We start from the raw sequence: 13,184 nt of genomic DNA, 5'->3' as shown, positions 1-13,184 counted from the left end.
ACATGCAGCTTTTGAAAATCTTTCTGCTTTTGCCTCTCATTAGTTAGCTTTCTCTGAAATTATTTATTATTCCTCCCTGGACATATACCAACCCTCTCTGTCCCCTTACAACACGTGCATGCACATATGCACGTGCGCACACCCATGCACGTGCACACACCCACACATCTTCAACATAAGTGTATTATCAGGATTACTTATACTCAAATGAACAGTGAGTATGTATGGCAGCTGTGACAATGCAAACTGAACCCTAGTTATATATATCTCCAAAGAAGATTCATCCACTCATAACTTAAAGTATTGGACTGTTAACTTGAAAACTTGAATTAACAGAAGAATAAAGGATAATTACATTCTTGAGTTTTCAGGTTAATGTCCAAAGCTTCTCAACAAAAGAATGAAGGATAAACATGTTCTTGAAAAACAGAGACAATGAGAAAAGGAAGAACTGAGGCATAATAGCCTTTTCCTGTTGATGGACCTGGCCAGTTAGAATTGAAAATTTAGTCTTAGCATAGTGGGAATGGTTACTTCCAAACAAAAGCAAACAAACAAACCAAAACAGTGCTTGCTTCAGGAATTCCATTTAAAATTGGGGACAAGGCTTCTGTCTGACAAGAAAATGATGAAACAATAGATGAATACCAGAAAAGAGGAAGTTAAATTATCTTAAACATTACAAGACAACTGGCATTTTAATTTAGTTTTAATCTAAGGGCAAGATGGACGTGAGGCTAACACTCTTGGTTATAGGAGACTGAGATAATAACTGCACTAGATTGAAGCATCTCCCACCTGTTGCGTGCAGGCTGACTTGGTGACTTGCTCTGACAATGTGAAGTGATAGGAATTGTCACTGTATGAGATCTGAGTCTGGGTTTCAAGAAACCTTAAATATTATTCTTCTGATGCTCCTGATTCCAAAAGTGGTCACAGCTTGTTAGCATTAGCCTATCACTTCCAAAATGAACAGGACTTTGTTCTGTTGGGAGGGATTCTGGAAAGGGAAGATTAACATTAGAACCAAATAGTGGTCTCTATCCATTTCTTCAACATGCCTGACATGTGCAAAGAAATGGGAATGCTTCTTCATTGTTAAAAAGAGTAACCTGACAATATGCCTGCATGTCTCACAGAAACTTGTCAAAGAAATAAGATCATGGGACACTGGGTGCATCCAATCTGTCATATTAATGAAAATTCCCCAAAGCTTCAACGTTCATTTTTCCTTTTGTGTCCAATAAGAAAATCATTTGAAAGAGAAGGGATGGGGGCAGATGCTTTCAGAGGGCCCCACCATTTCATTAGAATGGTTTGTGCTAATTTTCCCTATGAAGGAAGACATTCTTTCCCTATCAGATCTCTCAACCATACTGCTTATGTTTTCACCCTACTGCCATTATCTATAGCTTATAAGTTCTCTACAGTGCTGATATTACTCATTCCACTGTGACTGCAGCCCTTTGTCTAGCTTTCTAAATATGTCTATTTTCTAACTTGTATTTTATAATCTGTGATATCCCCATGAGCTGTTAGCACATTTATTTCCTGCTACATTCCCAAGAATGAAATGATAGGCATCGCCCCTTTATTTTAAGGAACAGTCATTAGTAGATACAAAAAGGCAATGGCAACCCACTCTAGCACTCTTGCCTGGAAAATCCCATGGGTGGAGGGGCTCGGTAGGCTGCTGTCCATGGGGTTGCTAAGGGTCAGACACGACTGAACGACTTCACTTTCACTTTTCACTTTCATGCATTGGAGAAGGAAATGGCAACCCACTCCAGTATTCTTGCCTGGAGAATCCCAGGGATGGGGGAGCCTGGTAGGCTGCAGAGAGCCCACCTGAGGTCACACAGAGTCGGACACGACTGAAGTGAGTTAGCAGCAAAAGCAGCATGAGTAGATACCATGCCAGGAATGTGCTACAGGTTCTTAGGTAAGTTGACCTGTCTTATCTCCTCTGATACTTCCTAATGAGAAGGAGGAAAAATAATTTTCCCTCCACCCTTCTAGGTTCCTGACTGAGACCCTCTTACAATCAGTTCAGTTCAGTCGCTCAGCAGTGTGATTATACAATAGTTTTAGTGACTGTCCATCATCTTCAATGGACAAAAAGATACATTCAGAAATAGAAAGAAAAATTTTTCCTTGTGATGAGAACTCTTGGGATTTAATCTCTTCAGTTCAGCTCACTTCAGTTCAGTCGCTCAGTCATGTCCGACTCTTTGTGACCCCATGAATCGCAGCACACCAGGCCTCTGTCCATCACCATCTCCTGGAGTTCACTCAGACTCACGTCCATCGAGTCAGTGATGCCATCCAGCCATCTCATCCTCGTCGTCCCCTTCTTCTCCTGCCCCCAATCCCTCCCAGCATCAGAGTCTTTTCCAATGGGTTAACTCTTCGCATGAGGTGGCAAAGTACTGGAGCTTCAGCTTTAGCATCATTCCCTCCAAAGAAATCCCAGGGTTGATCTCCTTCAGAATGGACTGGTTGGATCTCCTTGCAGTCCAAGGGACTCTCAAGAGTCTTCTCCAACACCACAGTTCAAAGCATCAATGTTTTGGCACTCAGCCTTCTTCACAGTCCAAATCTCACACCCATACATGACCACAGGAAAAAACATAGCCTTGACTAGACGGACCTTAGTCAGCAAAGTAATGTCTCTGCTTTTGAATATACTATCTAGGTTGGTCATAACTTTTCTTCCAAGGAGCAAGTGTCTTTTAATTTCATGGCTACAATCACCATCTGCAGTGATTTTGGAGCCCATAAAAATAAAGTCTGACACTGTATCCCCATCTATTTCCCACGAAGTGATGGGACGAGATGCCATGATCTTCGTTTTCTGAATGTTGAGCTTTAAGCCACTTTTTCACTCTCCTCTTTCACTTTCATCGAAAGGCTTTTTAGCTCCTCTTCACTTTCTGCCATAATGGTGGTGTCATCTGCATATCTGAGGTTACTGATATTTCTCCTGGCAATCTTGATCCCAGCTTGTGTTTCTTCCAGCCCAGCATTTCTCATGATGTACTCTGCATAGAAGTTAAATAAGCAGGGTGACAATATACAGCCTTGACGTACTCCTTTTCCTATTTGGAACCAGTCTGTTGTTCCATGTCCAGTTCTAACTGTTTCTCCTGACCTGCATACAGATTTCTCAAGAGGCAGGTTAGGTGCTCTGGTATTCCCATCTCTTTCAGAATTTTCCACAGTTTATTGTGATCCACACAGTTAAAGGCTTTAGCATAGTCAATAAAGCAGAAATAGATGTTTTTCTGGAACTCGCTTGCTTTTTCCATGATCCAGCAGATGTTGGCAATTTGATCTCTCGTTCCACTGCCTTTTCTAAAACCAGCTTGAACATCAGGGAGTTCACGGTTCACGTATTGCTGAAGCCTGGCTTGGAGAATTTTGAGCATTACTTTACTAGCATGTGAGATGAGTGCAATTGTGCGGTTGTTTGAGCATTCTTTGGCATTGTCTTTCTTTGGAATTGGAATTGGAATGAAAACTGACCTTTTCCAGTCCTGTGGCCACTGCTGAGTTTTCCAAATTTGCTGGCATATTGAGTGCAGCACTTTCACAGCATCATCTTTCAGGATTTGAAACAGCTCAACTGGAATTCCATCACCTTCATTAGCTTTGTTCATAGTGATGCTTTCTAAGGCCCACTTGACTTCACATTCCAAGATATCTGGCTCTAGATGAGTGATCACATCATCATGATTATCTGGGTCGTGAAGATCTTTTCTGTACAGTTCTTCTGTGTATTCTTGCCACCTCTTCTTAATATCTTCTTCTTCTGTTAGGTCCAGACCATTTCTGTCTTTTATCGAGCCCGTCTTTGCATGAAATGTTCCCTTGGTATATCTAATTTTCTTGAAGAGATCTCTAGTCTTTCCCATTCTGTTGTTTTCCTCTATTTCTTTGCATTGATTGCTGAAGAAGGCTTTCTTATCTCTTCTTGCTATTCTTTGGAACTCTGCATTCAGAGAGTTTACTCTCTTAATTTACTCTTTTAATAACTATAATATATAACATAGCTAGTTCAGATGCTCAATCATGTCTGACTCTTTGTGACCCCAAGGACTTCAGCATGCCCGGCTTCCCTGTCCATCACCAACTCCTGGAGCTTACTCAAACTCATGTCCGTAGCATCAGTGATGCCATCCAACCATCTTATCCTCTATCATCCCCTTCTCTTCCAGCATTCAATCTTTCCCAACATCAGGGTCTTTTCCAATGAGTCATTTCTTCGTACTGGGTGGCCAAAGTATTAGAGTTTCAGCTTCAGCATCAGTCCTTCCAATGAATATTCAGGACTGATTTCCTTTAGGATAGACTGGTTGGATCTCCTTGGAGTCCAGGGGACTCTCAAGAGTTTTCTCCAATACCACAGTTCAAAAGTATCAATTCTTTGGTACTCAGCTTTCTTTATAGCCCAGCTCTCACATCTGTGCATGACTATTGGAAAAATTGTAGCTTTGTCTAGATGAAACTTTGTTGGTAAAATAATGTCTCTGCTTTTTCACATGCTATCTAGGATGCTTATAGCTTTTCTTCCAAGAAGCAAGCATCTTTTAATTTCACGGCTACAGTCACCATATACAGTGAGTTTGGAGCCCCCCCAAAATACAGTCTCTCACTGTTTCCATTGTTTCCCCATCTGTTTGCCATGAAGTGATGGGACCAGATGCCATGATCTTAGTTTTCCAAACGTTGAGTTGTAAGCCAACTTTTTCACTCTCCTCTTTCATCAAGAGGCGCTTTAGTTCTTCTTTGCTTTCTGCGATAAGTGTGGTATCATCTGCATATATGAGGTTATTGATATTTCTCCTGGCAATCTTGATTCCAGCTTGTGCTTTATCCAGCCTGGCATTTTGCATGATACACTCTGTGTATAAGTTAAATAAGCAGGGTGACAATATACAGCAGTGTTGTACTCCTTTATCAATTTGGAACCAGTCTGTTGTTCCATGTCCAGTTCTAACTGTTGGTGCTTGACCAGATTTCTCAGGACACAGGTCCAGTGGTCTGGTATTCCCATGTCTTGAAGATTTTTCCACAGTCTGTTGTGATCTACACAGTCAAAGGCTTTGGCATAGGCAATAAGGCAAAAGTAGATGTTTTTTCTGGAGCTCTCTTGCTTTTCTGATGGTTCAGTAGATGTTGGAAAACTGATCTCTGGTTCTTCTGCCTTTTCTAAATCCAGCTTGAACATCTGGAAGTTCTTTGTTCATGTACTGTTGAAGCCTAGCATTACTTTGCCAGGATGTGAGATGAGTGATATTGTGTGGTAGTTTGAACATTCTTTGGTATTGCCTTTCTTTGGGATTGGAATGAAAATGACCTTTTCTAGTCCTGTGTCCATTGCTGAGTTTTCCAGATTTGCTGGCATATTGAGTGCAGCACTCTCACAGCATCATCTTTTAGGAGTTAAAATAGCTCAACTGGAAATCCATTACCTCTCCTAGCTTTGTTTGGAGTGATGCTTCCCAAGACTCACTTGACTTCACATTCTAATAAGTCTGGCTCTAGGTGAGTGATCACACTATCATGATTATCTAGGTCATGAGGATCTTTTTTGTACAGTTCTTCTATGTATTCTTGCCACCTCTTCTTAATATCTTCTGTTTCTCTTAAGTCCATATAATTTCTGTCCTTCATTGTACTCATCTTTGCATGAAAATTTCGTTTGGTATCTCTAATTTTCTTGAAGAGATCTCTAGTCTTTCCCATTCTACTGTTTTCCTCTATTTCTTTGCACTGATCACTGAGGAAGGCTTTCTCATCTCTCTTCACTACACTTTGGTACTCTGCATTCAAATGGGTATATCTTTCCTTTTCTTCTTTGCCTTTCACTTCTCCTCTTTCCATAGCTGTTTGTAAGGCCTCCTCAGACAACCATTTTGCCTTTTTGCATTTCTTTTTCTTGGGGATGTTCTTGATCACCGTCTCTTGTACAATGGTATGAACCTCCTTTCATAGTTCTTCATGCACTCTATCAAATCTAATCACTTGAATCTATTTGTGACTTCCGCTGTATAAACGTAAGAGGTTTGATTTAGATCACACCTGAATGGATTACTGGTTTTCCCTACTTACTTCAATTTCAGTCTGAATTTGGCAATAAGGAGTTCATGATCTGAGTCACAGTCAACTCACAGTCTTGTTTTTGCTCCTGTAATAAAAAGGCAGGTTTAACAGGAGAAAAAAAAAAAATAAGTAAAAAACATGTATTCCTCCTGTATACAAGGGAAACACCCAGGAAAACTGAGTAACTCTCCAAAATGGTCCAAAACATCGCCGTAAATACCATCTCCTGTTAAAGACAAAAGAACAATGTTGGGGAAGTACAAGACATTTATGGAAAATTATCTGGCAAACACAGTGAACAAGGATATGATTGTTGTTGCTGAGTTGCTCACTTGTGTCTGACTCTTTGCAGCCCCATGGACTGCAGCATATCAGGCTTCTCTGTCCTTCACTATCTCCTGGAATTTGCTCAAACTCATGTCCACTGAGTCAGTGATGCCATCCAACCATCCCAATCTTCTGTTGCCTCCTTCACCTCCTGTTCTCAATCTTTCCCAGCATTAGGGTCTTTTCCAGTGAGTCAGCTCTTCCTATCAGGTCACCAAAGTATTGAAGCTTCATCTTCAGCATCAGTCCTTCCAATGAATATTCAGGGTTGATTTCCTTTAGGGTTGATTGGTTTGATCTCCTTGCTATCCAAGGAACTCTCAAGAGTCTTCTTTAGCATCACAATTTGAAAGCATCAGTTCTTCAGTGCTCAGCCTTCTTTATGTCCAACTCTCACATTCATACATGACTACTGGAAAAACCATAGCTTTGACTAGACAGAGCTTCCTCAGCAAAATGAAATCTCTGCTTTTTAATACAGTGCCTATGTTTGTCATACCTTTTCTTCCAAGGAGCAGGCATGTTTTAATTTCATGGCTGCATTCACCATCCTCAGTGATTCTGGAGCTCAAGAAGATAAAATCTGCCACTGTTTCCATGAAGTGATCAGACTAGACGCCATGGTCTTAGTTTTTTGAATGAGGAGTTTTAAGTCAGCTTTTTCACTCTCCTCTTTCACCCTCATTAAGAGGTTCTTTAGTTCCTCTTCACTTTCTGCCATTAGAGTGATATCATATGCATATCTGATATTGATATTTCTCCTGGCAATCTTGATTCCAGTTCGTGATTCATCCAGGCCAGCATTTCGCATGATGTACTCTGCATATAAGTTAAATAAGCAGGGTGACAAAATACATCTTGATGCACTCCTTTCCCAGTTTTGAACCAGTCTGTTGTTGCATGTCCAGTTCTAACTGCTGTTTCTTGACCTGCACACAGGTTTATCAGGAAGCAGGTCAGGTGGTCTGGCATTCACATCTCTTTATGAATTTCCGAGTTTGTTGTGATCCACACAGTCAAAGTTTCCATTGTAGTCTATGAAGCAGATGCTTTTTTGGAATTCCCCCCTCCCTCTTTTTTTTTTTTTTTTTTTTTCTATGATTCAACGGATGTTGGCAATTTGATCTCCGGTTCCTCTGCCTTTTCTAAATCCAGTCTGTACATCTGGAAGTTCTCAGTTCACATATTGTTGAAGTCTAGCTTGAAGGATTGTGAGCATTATCTTGCTCACACGTGAAATGAGCACAATCGTACAGTAGTTTGAGCATTCTTTGGCATTGCCTTTCCTTTAAGTCCAAGACTTTTCCAATGATAAGAGTTTCTAGAGAACCTAGAAATTCTAGAGATCTAGAGATTTCATCCAGCATCACCTCTAGATGACTAGGGAGGAAAACACCCTTATAAATGGAGATCCTCTTATAAATGTAAATGTCTCTTACACAAGTGTAACTTTTACTTGCTTTCAGAGCTTCTTCTATATCTGTGGTTTCTAAAAAATTAAATTTAAATTAAAAAAATTAAAAAAAAATAGGTAGCCTAAAATAATCTTTAGGCCAAAGAGGCAGATTTTGGAGTGACAGATTCTGCTCTTTACTTTATACTTGGAATGAAACAGGAACATAATACCAGACCAAAGAGGTACCTAGAAAATACCCTATTGGCAAATGATCCTTGCTTCTCTGTACCCGGTGTCCTTTGTGAGGCACCAGCTCTTTTCAGCTTATATTCTTTCAGGCCACATAATTTCCCAACACACAAAACCAGGCCAGTCTTATCTAACAGTGAGTCCATACACATTGAAAAATCAAACCCTAACTCTGGTTTTAAATTCCTTCATGAGATATGTATACATAGCCTAGACAAATGTGAACACACATAGTTATGCTCATGCAGTTTAAAAATATTTATGCTGCTATTGAGGGAGATCAGTCATCAGTCTAGAAGGCATTGACAAGACTTTCCATTTGGTATTGAGCTTGGCTTTCACAGTAAGCCAATTATTTTATGGATGATCACAGCCCATTTGGGCCTAGGACAAAATCATTATTGAGGAAATCATTAAGTGCATCTTTCTGAAACCACACTGGCTACTTTTGTTCCAGCTTTTCCAATGCCTGTATTCACAGATCAAATTGAAATTAAATAAAGGTGTAAATGGAAGAAAGATGATGTGTTCTTAATACACCAAGGAAAGCACAACATAATCAGAAAATCATTTCTAAAATCTGTCATTTACTTGCTTATGTGAGCTAAGACAACTTACTTAACTTCTCATCCTCTTTCCTTGCATTATGAATATTTTGCATCTGTCTTACATGACTCATAAGATAAGTTATGAAGCTCAAAATGAAGAGCACGAAAGAAGCTTTACATCAAATGTAAATGGTTATAACATGTAAAGTAGAGTAATGCAGCATTTATGAAGCTAAACATTTAAAAAACAGCAGATAATTACTATGCCAGAAAAAAATAAAACATAATTAGGATAGAGTTTTTATAAATGTGGCCTTGCATTCTTGCTTGAGAAACAAATAAGCAAAATTGTTTGGAAAAAAGTAAAGAAGATGGCAATCGTCCACTACTACTATTTCTACAGTTATTATGCAATAAGAATGAACACTGTATCAGGCCCTGGGCTAAACTTTTTATATCCATTATCATAAGCCTCATAACCCTCTATAAGTAGGAAATTATTTTCACCATTTTACAGATGTAGATATTAAAGTTTGAAATATTACAGCATTTTAGCATGACACTAAAACTTGACTTAGAATGGAAAAGGCAGAGGCTTTAGAGGTGAGTTTATTGTTAAATATTTCAGATCCTTGTGCCTCATCCAGGTAATTATTACAGCAAGCCTTTTGGAAACATTTCTAGAACACCAATATGAGGACCAGCTCAGAACATCATCACTGGCTACTGTTGAGGCAGAAATTTTTACTACCCTTCTAGGTTCTTCTGGTTGGTCTAAGAATTAACTTGACATGGGACAGGTTCACAGGAGAAAAACACACAAATACTTAATAACGTGGACCCATGGGAGTTTCTCTTACCTTGGGCGTGGGGTATCTCTTCACGGCTGCTCCTTACCTTGGACGAGGGGTATCTCCTTACCACTGCCGTTCCTGACCTTCAACGTGGGATAGCTCCTCTAGGCCCTCCTGTGCCTGCTCAGCCAAGGCTCCTCAGGTTGCTCCTCCCGGCCACCGGCCCTGGCCTCCCAGATGCCGCCCCTGGCCTTGGGCTGGCTTCTCAGAGTCACCGCCCCAGGCCTCGGATGCGAGGTGGCTTCTCCTGGCCGCTCCTGACCTCGCATGTGGGGTGTCTCCTCCCAGCTGCCACTGGCCTCGGACACTGGGTAGCTCCTCCTGGCCGCCACCCTGACCTCAGATGCGGGGTGGCTCCTCCTGGCCATTCCTGCACCATCACAGCCTGGCACTCTGGTGTTGAAAGAGGGCATCAGAGGGCAGACACACTGAAACCATACTCACAGAAAACGAGTCAATCTAATCACACTAGGACCACCGCCTTGTCTAACTCAATGAAACCAAGCCATGCCTGCGGGGCACACCAAGACGGGTGGGTCATGGTGGAGAGGTCTGACAGAATGTGGTCCACTGGAGAAGGGAATGGCAAGCCACTTCAGTATTCTTGCCTCGAGAACCCCATGAACAGTATGAAAAGGCAAAATGATAAGACACTGAAAAAGGAACTCCCCAGGTCATTAGGTGCCCAATATGCTACTGGAGATCAGTGGAGAAATAACTCCAGAAAGAATGATGGGATGGAGCTAAAGCAAAAACAATACCCACTTGTGGATGTGACTGGTGATAGAAGCAAGATCCGATGCTGTAAAGAACAATATTGCATAGGAACCTGGAATGTTAGGTCCATGAATCAAGGCAAATTGGAAGTGGTCAAACAAGAGATGTCAAGGGTGAACGTTGACATTCTAGGAATCAGCGAACTAAAATGAACTGGAATGGGTGAGTTTAACTCAGATGACCATTATATCTACTACTGCTGAAAGGAATCCCTCAGAAAAAATGGAGTAGCCATCATGGTCAACAAAAGAGTCTGAAATGCAGTACTTGGATGCAATCTCAAAAATGACAGAATGATCTCTGTTGTCTCCAAGGCAAACCATTCAATATCACAGTTGCCCAAGTCTATGCCCCAACCAGTAACGCTGAAGAAACTGAAGTTGAACAGTTTTATGAAGACCTACAAGACCTTTGAGAACTAACACCCAAAAAAGATGTCCATTTCATTATAGGGCATTGGAATGCAAAAGTAGGAAGTCAGGAAACACCTGGAGTAACAGCCAAATTTGCCCTTGGAATGGGGAATGAAGCAGGGCAAAGGCTAATAGAGGTTTGCCAAGAAAATGCACTGGTCATAGCAAACAGCCTCTTCCAACAACACAAGGGAAGACTCTACACATGGACATCAACAGATGGTCAACACCGAAATCAGATTGATTATATTCTTTGCAGCCAAAGATGGAGAAGCTCTATACAGTCAACAAAATCAAGACCAGGAGCTGACTGTGGCTCAGATCGTGAACTCCTTATTACCAAATTCAGACTTAAACTGAAGAAAGTGGGGAAAATCATTAGCCATTCAGGTATGACCTAAATCAAATCCCTTATGATTATACAGTGGAAGTGAGAAATAGATGTAAGGGCCTAGATCTGATAGATGAGTGCCTGATGAACTATGGAATGAGGTTCGTGACACTGTACAGGAGACAGGGATCAAGATCATCCCCCTGGAAAAGAAATGCAAAAAAGCAAAATGGCTGTTTGGGGAGGCCTTACAAATAGCTGTGAAGAGAAGAGAGGCAAAAAGCAAAGGAGAAAAGGAAAGATATAAGCATCTGAATGCAGAGTTCCAAAGAAGAGCAAGAAGAGATAAGAAAGCCTTCTTCAGCAATCAATGCAAAGAAATAGAAGAAAAGAACAGAATGGGAAAGACTAGAGATCTCTTCAAGAAAATTAGATATACCAAGGGAACATTTCATGCAAAGATGGGCTCAGTAAAGGATAGAAATGGTCTGGACCTAACAGAAGCAGAAGATATTAAGAAGAGGTGGCAAGAATACACGGAAGAACTGTACAGAAAAGATCTTCACGACCCAGATAATCATGATGATGTGATCACTCATCTAGAGCCAGACATCTTGGAATGTGAAGTCAAGTGGGCCTTAGAAAGCATCACTACGAACAAAGCTAGTGGAGGTGATGGAATTCCAGTGGAGCTGTTTCAAATTCTGACAGATGATGCTGTGAAAGTGCTGCACTCAATATGCCAGCAAATTTGGAAAACTCAGCAGTGGCCACAGGACTGGAAAAGGTCAGTTTCATTCCAATTCCAAAGAAAGGCAATGCCAAAGAATGCTCAAACAACCGCACAATTGCACTCATCTCACATGCTAGTAAAGTAATGCTCAAAATTCTCCAAGCCAGGCTTCAGCAATACGTGAACCGCGAACTCCCTGATGTTCAAGCTGGTTTTAGAAAAGGCAGAGGAACCAGAGATCAAATTGCCAACATCTGCTGGATCATGGAAAAAGCAAGAGAGTTCCAGAAAAAGATCTATTTCTGCTTTATTGACTATGCTAAAGCCTTTGACTGTGTGGATCACAATAAACTGTGGAAAATTCTGAAAGAGATGGGAATACCAGAGCACCTAACCTGCCTCTTGAGAAATCTGTATGCAGGTCAGGAAGCAACAGTTAGAACTGGACATGGAACAACAGACTGGTTCCAAATAGGAAAAGGAGTACGTCAAGGCTGTATATTGTCACCCTGCTTATTTAACTTCTATGCAGAGTGCATCATGAGAAACGCTGGCCTGGAAGAAACACAAGCTGGGATCAAGATTGCTGGGAGAAATACCAATAAGCTCAGATATGCAGATGACACCACCCTTATGGCAGAAAGTGAAGAGGAACTAAAAAGCCTCTTGATGAAACTGAAAGTGGAGAGTGAAAAAGTTGGCTTAAAGCTCAACATTCAGAAAACAAAGATCATGGCATCTGATCCCATCACTTCATGGGAAATAGATGGGGAAACAGTGGAAACAGTGGAATCAGTGGCAGACTTTATTTTTCTGGGCTGCAAAATCACTGCAGATGGTGACTGCAGCCCTGAAATTAAAAGATGCTTACTTCTTAGAAGAAAAGTTATGACCAACCTAGATAGTATATTCAAAAGCAGAGACATTACTTTGCCAGCTAAGGTCCGTCTAGTCAAGGTATGGTTTTTCCTGTGGTCATGTATGGATGTGAGAGATGGACTGTGAAGAAGGCTGAGCGCTGAAGAATTGATGCTTTTGAACTGTGGTGTTGGAGAAGACTCTTGAGAGTCCCTTGGTCTGCGAGGAGATCCAACCAGTCCATTCTGAAGGGGATCAATCCTGGGATTTCTTTGGAGGGAATGATGCTAAAGCTGAAACTCCAGTACCTTGGCCACCTCATGTGAAGAGTTGACACATTGGAAAAGAGTGATGCTGGGAGCGATTGGGGGCAGGAGGAGAAGGGGACGACAGAGGACGAGATGGCTGGATGGCATCACGGACTCGATGGACGTGAGTCTGAGTGAACTCCAGGAGATGGTGATGGACAGGGAGGCCTGGCGTGCTGTGATTCATGGGGTCGCAAAGAGTTGGACATGACTGAGCGACTGAACTGAACTGAACTGAACTGAACCCATGGGAGAAATCAACCTTGAATATTCATTGGAAGGACT

Source organism: Capricornis sumatraensis, unplaced genomic scaffold (assembly GCF_032405125.1).
Source record: "Capricornis sumatraensis isolate serow.1 unplaced genomic scaffold, serow.2 scaffold15, whole genome shotgun sequence".
Lineage (NCBI taxonomy): Eukaryota > Metazoa > Chordata > Mammalia > Artiodactyla > Bovidae > Capricornis > Capricornis sumatraensis.
Note: the sequence above shows the minus strand (reverse complement) of the source record.